Source organism: Lepidochelys olivacea (genome assembly GCF_965140295.1).
Source record: "Lepidochelys olivacea isolate rLepOli2 genome assembly, chromosome: 4".
Taxonomy (NCBI): domain Eukaryota; kingdom Metazoa; phylum Chordata; order Testudines; family Cheloniidae; genus Lepidochelys; species Lepidochelys olivacea.
Genome location: NC_140414.1, coordinates 17,141,602 through 17,162,052, shown reverse-complemented (window position 1 = coordinate 17,162,052; position 20,451 = coordinate 17,141,602). Strand labels below are relative to the sequence as shown.

The following is a 20,451-nucleotide window of genomic DNA, read 5'->3' as shown; positions in this document are numbered from 1 at the left end:
CAGTCGTACTGTACCATCTTCTGCCAAGCAGCCATGAGATGTGGATGGCATGCAGTCCTTCTGCACCGTCTGCTGCCAGCCAAAGATGTAAAGGATAGATGGAGTGGGTCAGAACAAGAAATAGACCAGATTTGTTTTGTACTCATTTTCCTCCTCCCCTGTCTAGATCACACTGCAGTCAGTCACAGAGAAGGCGCAGCGAGGTTAATCTAGCCATGTATCAATCAGAGGCCAGGCTAACCTCCTTGTTCCAATAACAACGATAACTTTGGTGCACCATTTCTTATTGGAACCCTCCGTGCAGTCCTGCCTGAAATACTCCTTGATGTACAGGCACACCCTTTGTTGATTTTAGCTCCCTGAAGCCAACCCTGTAAGCCGTGTCGTCAGTCGCCCCTCCCTCCGTCAGAGCAACGGCAGACAATCGTTCCGCGCCTTTTTTCTGTGCGGACGCCATACCAAGGCAAGCATGGAGGCCGCTGAGCTCATTTTGGCAATTAGGAGCACATCAACCACCACACGCATTATCCAGCAGTATATGCAGCACCAGAACATGGCAACGCGATACCGGGCGAGGAGGCGACGTCAGCGCGGTCCCGTGAGTGATCAGGACATGGACACAGATTTCTCTGAAAGCATGGGCCCTGCCAATGCATGCATCATGGTGCTAATGGGGCAGGTTCGTGCTGTGGAACGCCGATTCTGGGCTCGGGAAACAAGCACAGACTGGTGGGACCGCATAGTGTTGCAGGTCTGGGACGATTCCCAGTGGCTGCGAAACTTTCGCATGCGTAAGGGCACTTTCATGGAACTTTGTGACTTGCTTTCCCCTGCCCTGAAGCGCATGAATACCAGGATGAGAGCAGCCCTCACAGTTGAGAAGCGAGTGGCGATAGCCCTGTGGAAGCTTGCAACGCCAGACAGCTACCGGTCAGTTGGGAATCAATTTGGAGTGGGCAAATCTACTGTGGGGGCTGCTGTGATGCAAGTAGCTCACGCAATCAAAGATCTGCTGATATCAAGGGTAGTGACCCTGGGAAATGTGCAGGTCATAGTGGATGGCTTTGCTGCAATGGGATTCCCTAACTGTGGTGGGGCTATAGACGGAACCCATATCCCTATCTTAGCACCAGAGCACCAAGCCGGCGAGTACATAAACCGCAAGGGGTACTTTTCGATAGTGCTGCAAGCTCTGGTGGATCACAAGGGACGTTTCACCAACATCAACGTGGGATGGCCGGGAAAGGTGCATGATGCTCGCATCTTCAGGAACTCTGGTCTGTTTCAAAAGCTGCAGGAAGGGACTTTCTTCCCAGACCAGAAAATAACTGTTGGGGATGTTGAAATGCCTATATGTATCCTTGGGGACCCAGCCTACCCCTTAATGCCATGGCTCATGAAGCCATACACAGGCAGCCTGGACAGTGGTCAGGAGCTGTTCAACTACAGGCTGAGCAAGTGCAGAATGGTGGTAGAATGTGCATTTGGACGTTTAAAGGCGCGCTGGCGCAGTTTACTGACTCGCTTAGACCTCAGCGAAACCAATATTCCCACTGTTATTACTGCTTGCTGTGTGCTCCACAATATCTGTGAGAGTAAGGGGGAGACGTTTATGGCGGGGTGGGAGGCTGAGACAAATCGCCTAGCTGCTGGTTACGCGCAGCCAGACACCAGGGCAGTTAGAAGAGCACAGGAGGGCGCGGTACGCATCAGAGAAGCTTTGAAAACCAGTTTCATGACTGGCCAGGCTACAGTGTGAAAGTTCTGTTTGTTTCTCCTTGATGAAACCCCCCGCCCCTTGGTTCACTCTACTTCCCTGTAAGCTAACCACCCTCCCCTCCTCCCTTTAATCACCGCTTGCAGAGGCAATAAAGTCATTGCTGCTTCACAGTCATGCATTCGTTATTCATTCATCACACAAATAGGGAGATGACTACCAAGGTATCCCAGGAGGGGTGGTGGAGGAGGGAAGGAAAATGCCACACAGCACTTTAAGCACAGGACTTTAAAAGTTTACAACTTTAAAATTTATTGAATGACAGCCTTCTTTTTTTTGGGCAATCCTCTGTGGTGGAGTGGCTGGTTGGCCGGAGGCCCCCCCACCGCGTTCTTGGGCGTCTGGGTGTGGAGGCTATGGAACTTGGGGAGGAGGGCGGTTGGTTACAGAGGGGCAGCAGTGGCAGTCTGTGCTCCAGCTGCCTTTGCTGCAGCTCAACCATACACTGGAGCATTCTGGTTTGGTCCTGCAGCAGCCTCAGCATTGAATCCTGCCTCCTCTCATCACGCTGCCGCCACATTTGAGCTTCAGCCCTGTCTTCAGCCCGCCACTTACTCTCTTCAGCCCGCCACCTCTCCTCCCGGTCATTTTGTGCTTTCCTGCACTCTGACATTATTTGCCTCCACGCATTCGTCTGTGCTCTGTCAGTGTGGGAGGACAGCATGAGCTCGGAGAACATTTCATCGCGAGTGCGTTTTTTTTTCTTTCTAAGCTTCACTAGCCTCTGGGAAGGAGAAGATCCTGTGATCATTGAAACACATGCAGCTGGTGGAGAAAAAAAAAGGGACAGCGGTATTTAAAAAGACACATTTTATAAAACAGTCACTACACTCTTTCAGGGTAAACCTTGCTGTTAACATTACATACATAGCACATGTGCTTTCGTTACAAGGTCGCATTTTGCCTCCTCCCACCGCGTGACTACCCCCTCAACCTTCCCCCCTCCCTGTGGCTAACAGCGGCGAACATTTCTGTTCAGCCACAGGCAAACAGCCCAGCAGGAATGGGCTATACTGAGTGTCCCTGAAGAAAAGCACTCTATTTCAACCAGGTGACCATGAATTATATCTCACTCTCCTGAGGATAACACAGAGAGATAAAGAACGGATTTTGGTTGAATGCCAGCAAACATACACTGCAATGCTTTGTTCTACAGTGATTCCCGAGTATGTGTTACTGGCCTGGAGTGATAAAGTGTCCTACCATGAAGGACGAAATAAGGCTGCCCTCCCCAGAAACCTTTTGCAAAGGCTTTAGGACTACATCTAGGAGAACCGCAAATGCCAGGGCAAAGTAATCCTTTCACATGCTTGCTTTTAAACCATGTATAGCATGTTAAAAGGTACACTCACCAGAGGTCCCTTCTCCGCCTGCTGGGTCCAGGAGGCAGCCTTGGGTGGGTTCGGGGGGTACTGGCTCCAGGTCTAGGGTGAGAAACAGTTCCTGGCTGTCGGGAAAACCGGTTTCTCCGCTTGCTTGCTGTGAGCTATCTTCTTCGTCCCCAAAACCTGCTTCCGTATTGCCTCCATCTCCATTGAAGGAGTCAAACAACACGGCTGGGGTAGTGGTGGCTGAACCCCCTAAAATGGCATGCAGCTCATCATAGAAGCGGCATGTTTGGGGCTCTGACCCAGAGCGGCTGTTCGCCTCTCTGGTTTTCTGGTAGGCTTGCCTCAGCTCCTTCAGTTTCACGCGGCACTGCTTCGGGTCCCTGTTATGGCCTCTGTCCTTCATGCCCTGGGAGATTTTCACAAAGGTTTTGGCATTTCGAAAACTGGAACGGAGTTCTGATAGCACGGATTCCTCTCCCCAAACAGCGATCAGATCCCGTACCTCCCGTTCGGTCCATGCTGGAGCTCTTTTGTGATTCTGGGACTCCATCATGGTCACCTGTGCTGATGAGCTCTGCATGGTCACCTGCAGCTTGCCACGCTGGCCAAACAGGAAATGAGATTCAAAAGTTTGCGGTTCTTTTCCTGTCTACCTGGCCAGTGCATCTGAGTTGAGAGTGCTGTCCAGAGCGGTCAGAATGGAGCACTCTGGGATAGCTCCCGGAGGCCAATACCATCGAATTGTGTCCACAGTACCCCAAATTCGAGCTGGGAACGTCGATTTAAGCGCTAATCCACTTGTCAGGGGTGGAGTAAGGAAATCGATTTTAAGAGCCCTTTAAGTCGAAATAAAGGGCTTCACTGTGTGGATGGGTGCAGGTTTAAATCGATTTAACGTTGCTAAATTCGACCTAAAGTCCTAGTGTAGACCAGGGCTAAGTTAATTGTATCCAATTTGCAAATTAATTCCAATTCAGCAGTCTCTTGTTGGAGTCTGTTTTTGAAGTTTTTTGTTGAAGAATAGTCACTTTTAGATCAGAAATCGAGTGACCAGAGAGACTGAAGTGTTCTCCGATTGGTTTATGAATGTTATAATTCTTGACGTCTGATTTGTGTCCATTTATTCTTTTACGTAGAGACTGTCCAGTCTGACCAATGTACATGGCAGAGGGGCATTGCTGGCACATATGACATTGGTAGATGTGCCGTGAACAAGCCTCTGATAGTGTGGCTGATGTGATTAGGCCCTGTGACGGTGTCCCCTGAATAGATATGTGGGCACAGTTGGCAACGGGCTTTGTTGCAAGGATAGGTTCCTGGGTTAGTGGTTCTCTTGTGTGGTTGCTGGTGAGTATTTGCTTCAGGTTGGGGGGCTGTCTGTAGGCAAGGACTGGCCTGTCTCCCAAGATTTGTGAGAGTGATGGGTCGTCCTTCAGGATAGATTGTAGATCCTTGATAATGCGTTGGAGAGGTTTTAATTAGGGGCTGAAGGTGACGGCTAGTGGCATTCTGTTATACAATGTGTATGATAAACACCCATTTTTTCATGATCTGTGTGTATATAAATCTCCTCATTGTATTTCCACTTTATGCATCCGATGAAGTGAGCTATAGCTCACGAAAGCTTATGCTCAAATAAATTGGTTAGTCTCTAAGGTGCCACAAGTCCTCCTTTTCTTTTTAGAGAAAGGGCAGTGAGGCTGACTAATATGGTTTCAGTTTGCTTTATCTCTTTGCTCTGCCTGGAGATGCGAGCACTGATAAAGGATCATGCCTCCTATATAAACTTTCTGCTTCATCCCTAGAGCTGACTTGTGGTAGACTCGTCTGTGGCCTGTACCCCTAGAGATGAGGTGCTGTGCGTGAGCGTAAGGTCAGTCTAGGTTCTCATAGAGCCCCCCCTCACCAGGGTATCTGGTCATAGCAGGTTTGATGGGTGAAAATTCTTCCTGCATTTGACATTGTTGTCACAAATATGGCAGTGATTTATTACGGGATCACTTCTGAAGGTCAAGGATGATCTTCAGCTACACAGAGAGCAATGCTACTTATAAGGCCATCTCCACCCTAGTATCTGAGCACCCCATCCCACCACTGAATTCATCCTCAGAACCCCCCTGTGAGGTAGGGCAGTACTAATATCCCTGTTCCACTTGGGAAACTGAGGCACAGAGCAATTAAATGACTTGACCAAGCTCACACAGGAAGAGAGTCAGCCACAAAATAATAATCCGGGGGAAAGGTCCCCACCACAAAAAGAATGGACATTTTCAGTTTTTAATATGAAAACTAAATGTTTTGTTTTTCCAGTGGCTGGGGTGGATAAAAACACAGAGAAAGCATTTTCCACAATTTCAAAACAAAAACATTGTAAGGTCTCCTTTTAAAATTCATTTCAAATTTTTGTGGAGGAGAGAAGTAAAACATTTACCTCTGAAAATTTTCAAAAATGGGGTTTGGTCAAAACAATTTTCAAAAACCAACTTTAGTCCCAAAGCATCAGTCTGGAAGCCTCCGGGAGAGCTGGGAATCACACCTTTGTCAGCTGTTCTTGCCTCACTAAGGCCTATTGCCTGGGTGGCGCACCTCGCCTTGCCATAGCGTATGGGCAGGGAAGCGATTAGTGTTCTGGGAATGGTGTGTCAGTTGCACAGGCCTATGCTGAACACATGCCAGCTCTGGGACTGAAGCAGCTTCTCAGGCTGGCTGTGGCAGCTCTCCACCCCTCGTTCATTTCAGGGGATAGGGTATGAGGGCTTGGCTAACCTGAAACATCCAAAGATCACACCTTGCGTAGCCTAGAGCCAGCAGCGGCTGTATAGGGGGTTCAATCTGTATCCAACGCCAAACTTCTCCGTGGTTGTGTGAGAATGATTCACTTCCTCAGGGTTGGCCAAATTCTGATGCTCAACAGCAGTCAGAGCAAAGAGACAAGCAAATAACAATACGCTCAGGCTGCTGGGTGGGGATGCTGAGGACTCTTTGTAGCTCACAGAGAAAAAAAAAACCCAACACCACTGAATCAAATCTAGAGACAATAAAGAGAACTTCCCCCCTCCCTTATAGGGCATCGCACAAGCCAAATGACAACCAGGTAACCCCAAGTGCCACACACATGTAAGAACTTAGCAAAGTATTATCAATGTCTAGTATTATTTTATTCAATTATATCTTTATAAAAGGTATTTCTCCACATTTTGAACTACTCTCCTGCCAAACTTTGGTCTCTCGTCCAGGACAGCTGCCAGTGCTATCTAGCAATGAGACAGTTTAACAAACGTTCTGCAGGAGCAAATATTTTCAACAAAGGAACCAATCAAGCCACATGGCAGTGGATCCAGATTCTTGATAAGCAAACAAACTGCATTAATTTACAGGAGAACAACAATATGGCTAGTTGGGGATTAAGTTCTTTCTTTCACTAGATGCCCTAGTCCATGGCAGACATACTTTAACTGTACTGATCCAGAACACCCACCTACAACGCTCTTAAAAACGTAGATTAGAAGCGCTCTTTCTGAAGAGCTGGATACCTGCATTAAAGAGAAACAGGGCTCATTTTGCTCAGCCCAACAGTTGTAAAGTTGTACACATAAGAAGCACTCGTCAACAGGTATTGTGAAAGGTGTTTGAAAATTAAGGCCAAAAGTTTGTCATCTAAATAACAACCTCAAATAAAAGCGGCCCAATGTGTTTGTACAATGTTTAGCACAGGGGGTCCTGCTCCATGACAAGGCCCCTGGGCACTACAGGAATACAAATCAATAATAATGTTTCAGAAATAATGAGCCTGCCACTACATCCAGCAAAGTCAACGGGAACTTGAGAAAAATCAGGCCACTTTTATTTACGTGCCTTAAGTATGACTCAGGTATCCATTCAGCAATTCTATCTGTGACAAAATGGTATGGTGGGGTGGTGTCCTAGTCCTTCCAGCATGCTTTTCTTGGCGGAAGGGCTAAGACACCACCCCATTCCCCACTAGTAGCCTAGGAAGCTTGTAGAGAAGGGAAGGGGTCTGGGTTTGTTTCTCACTCTGAGCCACAGCAGGTTTTTTTTTTTTTTAACCTTCTGCCCCCTTAGGTAGGGTTACCCTACATCTTTGATGTTGGGGCAGGGTCTCCCTTCCTCTGGTTCTCTGGTCTTTAACTTGTCAGCAACACACCTCCAAGCTCCAGTCCTCTCTCCTTCCTCACTCCACCCTGTCTGCCTGAAGCAGGGGAGGTTTATTAAGTTCCTGACAGAGCCTTAATTGACTACAGGTGCTCCAATTAACCTGTAGTAACCTTCCCTAGTCTATAGGGAGCCACGCCTTAATTAGCTTAGGGCATATATATCTCCCCTCTCCCACTGCTCCCTGGCCTTGCTGTATCACATATCCCATTCAGCACTTGTTTAAGTCCCATTAATTTAAATGGGATTTAAGCACATAAAATTTAGCATACATTTAAGGGCTTTGCTGAATAGGTAGGGATTTAATCCTGGGCTTTAATACTTAGCTGAATCACTATTTAACAGCCTAACTTTGGGCACCCAATTTTGAAAATTTAGGCCTAAGGATTGTACTATGATTGACATTTCTGAATTGCTGCGGGTGATGGCCATCGTCTTGAGGAACAATATAAATTAGGGACAGACAGCAGTCTATTGTAGTAATTGGATTTACAAATCTACCCTGTGAGCTCAACTGTAAAATAATATATGAAAGTGATAACAAATGCTGATGGGAAAAGGTATGAAAGGGAGGCAAATACTGAATTAGTGCAGATAAAAAGACCTCCTGATATAACAAGGACTGTCCTAGGATCATGCCTGGAAAACAAGAACAACATGGGATCGAAAATTAATGAGCCAAAATTGGTGTGTTGAAAATTAGGCTTAATTGGTGGACAAAATAATAAGGGGATGGGCTAATCCACCCATCACTCCCTTTAGGGAGACAGAAGAGCTACTGGTGCAAGTTTCACCATTATGGCTGCTACCCCCACCGTTTCCTAGGACCCCAAACCTTTGTTGTCCCAATCCTTAGAGATGTCCTGACCAGGCGCAGAGAGAAGAATCCAGATGACGTCACCCCTACCAGTTCCAGCTGAATCCCCAACTCCACCTGGGATGAAACAGGATTGGATTTTAACAGCAGCAGCTCCTGCTCATTTCAACTAACTTCTCTTTTCACTATAAGGACAGTTATTGTCCGCTAAGTCAGTGGTTCTCAACCAGGGGTCTCTGCGCGCGAGAGGGGGGGCTGTGAGCAGGTTTCAAGGGGGCCATCAAGCAGGGCCAGTGTTAGACTTGCTGGGGTTGAAGCTGAAACCTGAGCAACTTAGCTTTGCCATGACCCCTGTGGCACGGGGCCCCGGGCAATTGCCCGGCTTGCTACCCCCGAACGCCAGCTCTGGCTTTTATATGCAGAAAAACAGATGTTGTGGCTCTGGTGGGCCGTGGAGTTTTTATAGCATGTTGGGGGGGCCCTCAGAAAAAGGTTGAGGCCTCCTGTGCTAAGTGATTGTCCAGCAGGGGGCGTTTCCTTCTGTCCAGCTAAAGGGAAAGAGAACAAAGGATGTTGTTAAAATGAAAGCCGTGTTTAACCCTTTATATTTCAAACACCGTAACGGTTTTTCCCTTCTTTTCTTAATCTTTAATAAAAAGGTTAAAAGGATTTTTAATGGTGGTTTACCATGGTACGAAATAGACTAGCGTCCCTTTATACCAAACCTCTAACCTTGTTCACCGCTCTTAAATGATGGACAATGACTTATGTTTACACAGTTAGCCCTTATATTTCATCTAAATAAATACAATAATTCCCCACCGCATGTCTTGGCAGAGACTACGATCCATTTTCCACCCTGTTTTTATGTTAGTTTTACAACTAAAAGAAAAACACTGTTTTAAATTCAAATACTTCATCTTAATGTCCGTATTATTTTTCAGAAGAAACCAATATTCCAGCATGATGCAAACAGAGTTACAGACTGTCTTTTCAATGGGTTTCTACATTGCCAAGCTTGGAAACAAGATCATTTATAAGTAAGAGGCCTCCGACCAACAGCAGGCCCAGAAATGACATTCTCCTTTTTTTCCCCGCTCGAATGGCAAAAGACATTTGAAAAAAGCTTCTAGTGATATTTTCATGGTGTACAGAACCCAGGTTTCATGGTATAATGGACCATGATTTCATTACAACTAGAGCTGTTCAGAAAACAGGGCTTTCATTTATTCATTCATTCATTTTTTAAAATGTAGACAAACATCTAAAATATTTAATACATTTCAGTTGGTATTCTATTGTTTAACAGTGCGATTAAAACTGCAATTCATCTTTTTGAGTTTATCACGTGAGCTAACTGTGATTAATCACCAGCCCGACTAGAAATCCCTTTACTTCTCTTCTCCTTTTCTGTTTGTTATTTCTCAACAGCTCTGCCGCATGCTGTGGACTGCGGCACTTAATTGCTTGCCACTTTGGACTTGATTCTTCGCTTCCAAATTAAAAAAAAAACCAAAAAAAAAAAAAAAAAAAAAACCATACCACAACCACAAGTCATTTTGCAAGCCAGCAACTGATCGAACGTTAGCTGCATTTCTTCAGCATGACATGTGACAGAGCAATAGCGGTGACTTGCACAGACATACACTGGTGTTTTGTTATAATTCTGGGCACAGTCCTACACCTTTGACATCCATGGCACGTTTACTATTGGCTTCGGCCACTTATAACCGCAAAGCTATACAGCTATCTACCACCCTTTATTCAGGAAACCTAGAAACACATTTTACATTGTCCAGTACAGGAGCCAGGAAATTCAGTCTTTATTATGATGTCCTATTTATATTGCAGTGGTGCCAAGGAACCCTAATCAAGTATCAGGGCCCCCCTGTGTTAGGGAATATACAAACAAGTCAGTTTCTGCCCCAGAGAGCTCAAAATCTGTAGGTAGACAGGCGGATGAAACAGATAACAAGGTGGGGGAGTTGGATGGGATAACGGTAAAATTAAGAGGGTGAAATCCTGACCCCATTGAAATCAATGGCAAAACTCCCATTGACTTCAGTCAGGTCAGAATGTCACCCAAAGACTTACTCATAATACTGTAAGTCTCAGCTCACGACTGGCCTAACCAGTGACAGATGGCATTTATGATTCCCCTGCATACCTGGGTGCAGAATGCAGATAGTAAATGGTTAGTCATACTCAGAGTTTAAAGGGCAAAAGGGACCACTAGGTCATCTTGTGTGATCTCCTGTACATCACAGGAGCCCTCCCTCTGCTCCCCTGCAGGATTCTGATTGTCTTTTGCCCTTGGATAGGACCTGCAAGATTGGGAGGAGGTTCCATGCACCCCTGACCCCATGCACGTGAGCAAGGGACATGGATAATCTGTCCCTGTACATAGCTGATCTCATTTCCTCCTTCCCTTTAATTGCATAGGTAGAGCAGATTCTGGGAGATGCAGAGGCAGACAACAAGAAACCAAGACCTGAAACCTGGCCACTCAAGGCATCTTTACCAAGGATGAGGAGTGAATTCACCAGCCAGTTCTTTGGACCGGAAGTATATGAATCACACTCTGTTAATTACATGAGCCAGAACCGAGTCCCAGTGATTAAACTGCAAGTATCCTAAGAGTTTGCTTGGAAGTAAAAACTTGGTAACAAAACAGATTATTTGGATTTGACCCCAATAATTGGCTTGGCAGAATGTACACTGTGATGCAACCACCAACCTTCTGGCTGAGGACTGGATCATACACTTGTAAGTCCATTACTACTCCTCCATATTGGCCAGAGAATTCACCATGACACAATGTGAAACATTCCCTGCATGCCAGCAAATGAGCGCTGTCTCCACAGAGCTCCAAGCCCCTGCTAGCTCAAGGACAATGAGAGTGGGACCAGAAATTGACCCACCTGTACGCTGCCTAGGACGCTCCTGCTAAGTCACTACATGGTCATTAATCATCTGCATGTTAGGTGGCACTGGCTATCTATTATTTATTAGGTCAGAGGTAACTTTTTGCAGTCCTTTGACTTTGCCATAAAAACAAATAATTCTCAAAAAGAACAGGAGGACTTGTGGCACCTTAGAGACTAACCAATTTATTTGAGCATAAGCTTTCGTGAGCTACAGCTCACTTCATCGGATGCATTCAGTAGAAAATACCTCCACTGAAATGCATCTGATGAAGTGAGCTGTAGCTCACGAAAGCTTATGCTCAAATAATTTGGTTAGTCTTTAAGATGCCACAAGTACTCCTTTTCTTTTTGCGAATACAGACTAACACGGCTGCTACTCTGAAATAATTCTTAGTGCAACCTTTAAAAAATCATCATCAGGAAACATCACAGAAAGACACATGGTACTTTCAAGACATGCTCCCAAGTCCACGGGCTGAGGCTGGTAGTCATGACTTCGGAGACTTAACATTGCAATGCAAAGAAAACTTGCATCAGCACATTGTCTAAGTCAATATAGAATTCAATGGCAATGCTATCTCAGGGGACTAGATGAATGAGAGCCAAAAGTCAAAATCAGCTAAGAGTGAGAAAGACTTGGCAAGAAAGGAAATACTGATCAGGAAGTGGATATAAAAATCACTGCAGACAAAATTGTGGATGACACAAAGACTGGCAGAATGGTAAATAATGATGAGACTGGTACATTTATGCCTCAATATTAAATACAAAGTGGTTAAGTATGTTAGCTGTAGATGCCATGTTTTGAATGTCCTGATCTTTGTGCATTTAAATTCTCCATAACAACATCAAATCAAGGGATATTTTTTTTCCTTTTAAGATTTTGCAACATAGACTCAATTCCAGTATACTAGCAACCCTGAGAAAAATTGGCTCCAGGGCAAAAGGAAATCTGCGGGTGATTATTGCATTAAAATTATACAGTTTGTGTGCTGGGGACCAGAAATCCCTGACTTTCAAACACATCTATCATAAGTGAATGTGCAATTAAAGCACCAATGGGAATGCTAAGGTATCGATTTTCAAACAATGGCTGCTCAGTATTTTCTAAAGTTCAAACTCTTTAAGGGGTTTCAAGTTGGGCACCCCAAAAAATGGAAGAACCCAAGTTCACAAACACTTTAATTTTTTTAACTATTAAGGCCAATATTTTTAGGCATATATTACATTTATACTCAGGCTAAGAGCCCTTTACACGGCCAGAAAGGTGCGAAGATGCCACTGTGTAATTGAAAATCAGGTCCTTAGTATTTTGTCTCAATATTAATCTTATTTTTCTCCCAGTTTTTGAACAGGTACCACAGCAAGCTGGAAACCGCATTGCTGCTCATGTCACTTTCTTGGCAACATTTCCTCTCCCAGCAGTGTGCTCCCAAGTGCCAAACGTAATTAAAACCTATTTGCAAATCCATTTCGCCGTGGTTCACGCTAGGTGAACCTTTCAGAGAAGGCTGGGCAGAGCTCTACCGATCTGTTGTGGAAAATCCATGTTCAGACTGAGCTATCTAATAAACCAAAGAGCAATCCTGAGATGCTGCCTGAAGAGGAAATTTTCAAAAGCTCCTAAATCCCATTTTCCAAAAGGGATTTATGGAGTTAGGAGCCTAAGTATCATTGAAAGTCAATGAGACCTAAGCTCCTAAGGTTCTGATTTTTATAGATATTTAGGTGCCTAAAGACATAGACAGACATTGAATGGGATTTTCAAAAACACCTTGGTGTCTAACTCCTGTTGAAATCAATGGGAGTTAGGCATCTAAATACCTTTGAGGATCAGGGTATTTAGCCAAAAGAACAGGAGGACTTGTGGCACTTTAGAGACTAACAAATTGATTTGAGCATAAGCTTTTGGGGGCTACAGCTCACTTCATTGGATGCATGCAGTGGAAAATACAGTAGGATGATTTTATATACACAGAGAACATGAAACAATGGGTGTTACCATACACATTGTAACGAGAGTGATCAGTTAAGGTGAGCTATTACCAGCAGGAGAGAAAAAAAACCTTTTGTAGTGATAATCAAGGTGGGCCATTTCCAGCAGTTGACAAGAACGTGTGAGGAACAGTAGGAGGGAAAAATAAACAAGGGGAAATAGTTTTACTTTGTGGAATGACACATCCACTCCCAGTCTTTATTCAAGCGTAATGTAATGGTGTCCAGTTTGCAAATTAATTCCAATTCAGCACTCTCTCATTGGAGTCTGTTTCTGAAGATTTTTGGTTGTAATATTGTGACTTTCAGGTCTGTAATCGAGTAACCAGAGAGATTGAAGTGTTCTCCGACTGGTTTTTGAATGTTATAATTCTTGAAGTCTGATTTGTGTCCATTTATTCTTTTATGTAGAGACTGTCCGGTTTGGCCAACGTACATGGCAGAGGGGCATTGCTGGCACATGATGGCATATATCACATTGGTAGATGTGCAGGTGAATGAGCCCCTGATGGTGTGGCTGATGTGGTTAGGCCCTATGATGGTATCCCCTGAATAGATATGTGGACACAGTTGGCAATGGGCTTTGTTGCAAGGATAGGTTCCTGGGTTAGTGTTTTTGTTGTGTGGTTGCTGGTGAGTATTTGCGTCAGGTTGGGGGGCTGTCTGTAAGCAAGGACTGGCCTGTCTCCCAAGATCTGTGAGAGTGATGGGTCGTCCTTCAGGATAGGTTGTAGATCCTGATGACGCACTGGAGAGGTTTTATTTGGGGGCTGAAGATGAGGCTAGTGGCATTCTATTACTTTCTTTGTTGGGCCTGTCCTGTAGTAGGTGACTTTCTCAGCAGTCTATACCCTTCTGTATAACAAGTCACCATGCCAGCGACTTGGCAGCTACAGAGAGCTAATGGTCACATGCTTGGTCCTTTCAGTTGATATAAACGTAGACTATTGTGAACCACTGTGACTGTTCTTTCTGGTATACTATTCCTAGGCCCCAGTTCAGCAAAGTACTTCTGAAACACATGCTTCACTTCAACCTTCTGAATAGCTCTGTTGATGTGACTGATTCTACTTATATGCTTAAAGATAGCCATGTGCCTCGATACCTTGCTTCATCAGGCTTCTCATGCAATATGGACTATCGCTGCTTGTCAGTGCATGATGGTCTGATTGTCCTTTGTGTCACACAATAGCCAACAGCAAGAAGGAGTAACTCCAGAGACACAGATCGTGCATTTTAAAAGTTTGAATCATAAAGGTCAATGTTCCAACACTACGTGATAATAAATTATCCTCTAATCCTCGGTCTTTGATGATAGCATCTCAAATGCATGCACATCGGCTCGCTGTGACCACAGGCTGGGTTTCAGAGCTCACCGTGATTGCTACAGCAAGGTGGCTATTAGCCGTGTGTAGTTTAAAAAGAGCTCTGACACAAGAATACTTCCGTGGTCACCTTTCATCCCCAGATCTTTGTGTGCTTTACAAACAATTAATTAAGCCTCATGGCACTCCTGGGAATGCAACCAAATTAATTTCCCATAAGAAGCAGTGACACTTAACTAATTTATGTGGCTTGGGAAATTAGATAGGAGGTTCAAGGTGTCATTCCCCCTCCCCTCCTCCAGCATAGTAACTGTTAGAGTTACTGTTGCCAGCTTTCTTGTCCAGGGACCTGAGTTTATATTTATGGGTGGGGGGTGGTCGCATCTAAAGTGAATAGAATCATAGAATATCAGGGTTGGAAGGGACCCCAGAAGGTCATCTAGTCCAACCCCCTGCTCAAAGCAGGACCAATTCCCAGTTAAATCATCCCAGCCAGGGCTTTGTCAAGCCTGACCTTAAAAACCTCTAAGGAAGGAGATTCTACCACCTCCCTAGGTAAAGCATTCCAGTGTTTCACCACCCTCTTAGTGAAAAAGTTTTTCCTAATATCCAATCTAAACCTCCCCCACTGCAACTTGAGACCATTACTCCTCGTTCTGTCATCTGCTACCATTGAGAACAGTCTAGAGCCATCCTCTTTGGAACCCCCTTTCAGGTAGTTGAAAGCAGCTATCAAATCCCCCCTCATTCTTCTCTTCTGCAGGCTAAACAATCCCAGCTCCCTCAGCCTCTCCTCATAACTCATGTGTTCCAGACCCCTAATCATTTTTGTTGCCCTTCGCTGGACTCTCTCCAATTTATCCACATTGTACCGTATGCTTTGAAAGGAAAACCATCAGTGAAGGAAATGAAGAGCCCAAAAACATTCAAGGCTCTCTTCTGGTAGACAGTATTTGAGTGGCAGCTGCAGACCCCCCCACACCCCTGCATTTCAATGTCAAACTCTTTTCCCTATAGGCCACGAGGAATGGCTCTCTGGACCACTAATGGTTCACCGAGCAGAGCGTGAGAGCCAATCAATCAGTTAGCTGGTTTTAATCATTCCCCCTTTTTCTAAAATACGCAACAAACTACTCCCACCTCACCCCAGGACAGCCAATGACTAAACACTTTCTTAAACCTCAGACTGGGCATTTGTTACCCACATGAACTGAAGACATGCTCCAGCTCAACCACAAGGCATGAGTGGGATGCAATAAGTACTGGGTAAAAGTCTACAGGCCGTATTATGCAGTCAGTCAGACTGGACGATCATAATGGACCCTTCTGGCTTTAATGTCTGTGGATTATTTCCTACCATTCTTTACAGCACAGCTAGAAGCATTAAATTGCAAAATAAATGGTCCCTCTTAGGCGCCTATTAAGTATCTGGCCTCTTGGGACCTGATGAGAGAGTACAGCTGTGTCACCCTTGGGCATCAGCCTCAGTGTTTTCAGTAAGGTGTTCAGCTGACCAAGGTGAAAGGATTTCCACCCTGGGTAATGGGGGGGTTGAGTTTTAAAATTATGCCGGTGTGGTTCGTATGAGATTCCATCCAAGGGTTACCCACCATACCCATGCTCTCCGCCCTGTTGAATCATCCTGAAAGCAAGCACAGGCCTCCGCATCAGGAATCCTTTGAAAAATCCACCCCTCTGCCAAGGGTGAGCCATGCTGACTGTCACATCAGACCGCACAGCACCACTGAGCACACAGCACACCTGACCTCCACAGGATAAATTTGGGGGAATTCAGGGCTGGGGGAGGGACCTCAGAGCGTAAAGGTAGGTATATGCAGAGACCCGTGGTGGATGCTGACAGATTCAGAGGGTTCCAGGGCAAGTTAAGGCTGACTGTCACAATTCTTTAAAAAAAGAGGGACGCAGAGACAAAGAGCTCCAACTCATACTGTGTTGTGTTACAGTTCCATATATCTATGCAGCCAAATCAGTCACAAACACCCCTGGGTCTTAATTCATCCATTTGCTACAGTTATCCAATAGACAGTTCATTCAAGAAAGCAGATCTCACACTGTGGCTTGTGCACAATACCAGGGACTGAACCATTGTGGCTTCAAGCCCTGCTACTGCCTCAGTTTCCCCTTCCCCTTCTTCCTTAGTTAAGAAAAAAAAAAAACTTTGCCATGTAGGTGGCAATAAACTCTGCCCTTTTGGGAGTCTAAAGGGCTGAGTCTAAACTAACACTCTAAACCTTCCAGCCATCTTTCCCACGTTAAATTAGTTCTTTGCCGCTTACAATGAGTCAGAGGTGTGTAAAGAAGGGAATCAAGCCCTAGAGATCCCTTTACACACAGCTGAGATATTTTCGGTGTTTATCTGAATACAATCTCCGCAACCTTTTGGAGTTCTCCCATCACTATAGGGCTTGGTCTACCATGTAGGAAGAGTGTCCACACATGGAATGACTCCAGAATAGCTATTCTGCTTTAAATTCACACCCGGCCTTAGTCCAGAACAGCTTTCATACGTAGACAAGCCCTAAGTAAGCAGAGGTTCCATTCCGCCTGTGGCTTTACAATCAGTTTCCGACCTCGGCTTGTAGGTTCATCATAGGAACTTCCATTCCATGCTTTCTCTTTTTGCAGATAAAATGTCCTGTTTTGCTGCAGGACATAATGTGTGATCCTTTCGTTGGCTGCTACCTGCTGACACTTGATGCTGCGTGAATCCAGAGAACAAATTCCTGCTGCGGGAAGAGGGGATGGAGATTTATCAGAATCAAAGGTCACTGAAACAAGGGTGCTACATGGGGCATGCTGCAGCTGTTCTCAATATCCCACACCTAGGACTGGGATGCAGGCAGCACGAGATGTTGTTTTGTTTTTCAGTCTTCATGAATGACATCTATGCACGGCAAAGGGCCTTTGTCGAAGAAGCCACTCAAACTGCTGGCATGTTGTAACAATCTGGGAGGGGAGGAGAATTATAACAAGATTGAATTGACTCGGGTTGAGACACAAACCAGCCTTATTAACAGAAGACCTTAGGCCAGGGGTGGCCAACCTGGGGCTCGGGAGCCACATGTGGCTCTTCAGAGGTTAATACGCGGCTGCTTGTCTAGGCACCGACTCTGGGGCTGGAGCAACAGGCGCCAACTTTCCAATGTGCCGGGGGTGCTCACTACTGAACCCCTGGCTCTGCCCCAGGCCCCAACCCCACTCCACCCCTTCCCGCCCCCTCCCCTGAGCCTGCCTTGCCCTCGCTCCTCCCCCAGAGCCTCCTGCACACCACAAAACAGCTGATAGCAGGAGGCGGGAGACACAGGGATGGAGGGTTAGGTGCTGATCGGCGGTGCTTCTGGCAGGTGGGAGACACTGGGGGCAGAGGGGGAGACAATAGGGGGCTGCTGACGTATTACTGTGGCTCCTTGGCAATGCACATTGGTAAATTCTGGCTCCTTCTCAGGCTCAGGTAGGCCCCCGCTGCCTTAGGGAGATCCTCCGCTGGTTTAAACTTTAAATCACTGCAGCAACATTGACTTCAGTGGAGCGATGACAATTCATATACCAGCTGGGGATTTAGCACATGGTCTAATTAGATTGCGGTAGCGTTTGTAGAAGCATGGGGCACTGCCCCATAAAGAACATCCAAAAGTTCAACCTTCTTCCTATGTGGGATGGATCTAGGATTTCTGTTAGCAAAAGAGAGATGGACTATGTAGGTGTTCTATTTTCTGATGATGACTGTGGCCTTTTGGGACCTTCTTTGGGTAGAACGGTCTCCAAGCCGGTCCTCTGCTTCTGCTCAATGCTTTGGTCTGGCAAGTCATCTAGCCTCTCCCAGGATACCGATACTGGTCCCCAGAAATTCAGAGAGAGAGTTTCTTGGATCCCCCAATCCTGAATGAATCCACCAATTTTACAGCCAGATCTGGGTCTCCCACCTCGGCCTTCTCAGCTATAGTAGGACCCATACCCAGTACAGCCTTCAAACTACAGCATGTCACAAGCATAATAAAGAGTCATCATCCGTCTGGGAATGAAAAGGCAATAGGGACGTGTTGCAGCAGTCTAGCTTTCAAATTCTGAGCATCAGGTGAGCTCTTTCGCTTGTGTTCCTAGAAGGAGGCGACAGGTTCAGATCTGGATTCTTCATTAGACTCCTGTGTTCACAGTCAGGCACCTAAAAAAGGGGGGAGGGCAGCCTGATTTTCAAAGGTATTGAGCATCTGTAGCCTCCAGGGACTGGAATTGAACCCTACTGCTTGAGCCCCTGAATGGGAGTCTAGTGTTAGAAACGCAGGTTTGAAAAGGTTGACCTTGTTTTTAGGTCTCAATCCTCGGTTAACAGAAAAGAAGCATCAACCACAAGCCAGTATCGAACCTCGCTCCTTCAAGTGCCACAGCCCCTTCCAAAACCCACGTCTCCCCAGCTCGCGCCTCTGAATTTAATAGCAACATCTTCTGTGCATCAGCCAGCAAAAGATGCTTGTGGAGCGAAGAGCTCTCATGCACCCATTCTTCTGCCCTTCCTGCATCACAGACGAAGTCCCTCACGTGGTAACTAGCTTGAGCTGTTTATTCTTCATAGTTTGCATGAGTGTGTCAAACCCAGCTGTGCTGTTCTCAGCTTGGGGATGGAGGGGGAAGAGAAGGGACTAGTAATATCGTGAGGTAAGGGAACGTGAGTCATTTTGACTCATTCACCCAGAAGCTTGTTTACAAACATCATTCCTGTCCTCAGAATTCCCGCACTCGGTCTAACAGAAAAATAGATCATTCTTGTGGAAGACTACGTATCCGTTTCCAAGATGAGACTGCAGCCGTGTCATTCACTCTGGATGAGGTAACCAAAACAAAAACCCCACCTGCAGATCATATGGTCAACAAGGATTTTATGCGTGAGTGTGAAACCAAGAGGTAGACGCTACTGACAGACAAATAGGGAAAGGGGAAGGTAGAAACGGATCTCAAATGCCAATCGCAAAGAACTGGTGTCAGAGTTTAAAAAAAAATAAAAACAACCTCTGAAACAGGAAACAATTCAGCATGCAGGTAGATACAGCTGGGTCCTAGCTCCCTTGGTACGTGACTCCACTAGAGAGGGGCCCAAGACTATGAATTAAGACCTAGATTCAGATCCAAATCCAAATCTCCTCAAAGTTTGCTTGTCGATAGATCAAGTATTTCCATTCATCCCATTACAGAGAGAAGCTTGAAACTAGATCCAACTTATCCATAGCTGAGTGGGATGGGAGGGAGCAGTTCTGATCCAGCATTCTAGTTCAGGCCAATGTCTAGTCCTTACCAATTACATGCAAGGTGAAACACTAAGGGTAAAGTTTTCCTCTTTGAAACTGGCTGCCGATCTCTCCTCCTCGGTACAGAGACCTGTTGCACATTCAGTAATCCTTTCACTGGCACCAATGGAAGTGTCTCACGCAGACTGAATGCAAAATTGCAGTAAGATCTACTCAATATGCGGCAGCAGTCAAGAAAACAAACAGAATGTGGAGAACCATTAGGAAAGGGATAAATAATAAAAGACAGAAAATATCATAATGCCACTCTATAAATCAATGGCATGCCGACACCTTGAATACTGTGTGCAGTTCTGGTCGCCCCATCTCAAAAAAGATCTATTAGAACTGGAAAAAGTACAGAGAAGGGAAACAAAGACGATTAAGGGTACGGAACTGCTCCCATCTGAGGGGAGTTTACAAAGACTGGGACTGTTCAGCTTAGAAAAGAGGCAGCTAGTGAGTCTCAAACTTTATTGGTGATCCCTTCCACACAGCAAGCCTCAAAGGGCACGACCCCCCCCTTATAAATTAATAACAGTTTTTTATATTAACCAGTATTGTAAATGCTGGAGGCGAAGCAGGATTTAGGCATGGAGGCTGGCAGCTCATGACCCCCCACATAACCACCTCACAACCCCCAGTTTGAGAATCTATAAGGTCTATAAAATCTATAAGGTCTAAAAAATCATGACTGGCATGGAGAAAGTGTTATTTACCCTGTCACATGACATGTGAACCAGGAGTCCCCAATGAGATGAATAGGCAGCAGATTTAAAACAAACAAAAGGAAGTATTTCTGCAGA

General features: G+C 45.5%; 1 long non-coding RNA gene across 3 annotated transcripts in view; it reads right to left on the bottom strand.

Annotated features, from left to right (window-relative positions):
• LOC311519634 overlaps positions 1 to 20,451 on the bottom strand; it is a 183,675-nt gene that overhangs the window by 131,704 nt on the left and 31,520 nt on the right. For all 3 annotated transcript variants that reach the window (XR_014711331.1, XR_014711332.1, XR_014711333.1), the window contains exon 3: positions 8,117 to 8,215. This is a non-coding gene — a long non-coding RNA (uncharacterized lncRNA). The remainder of the gene's footprint in view (positions 1 to 8,116; positions 8,216 to 20,451) is intronic.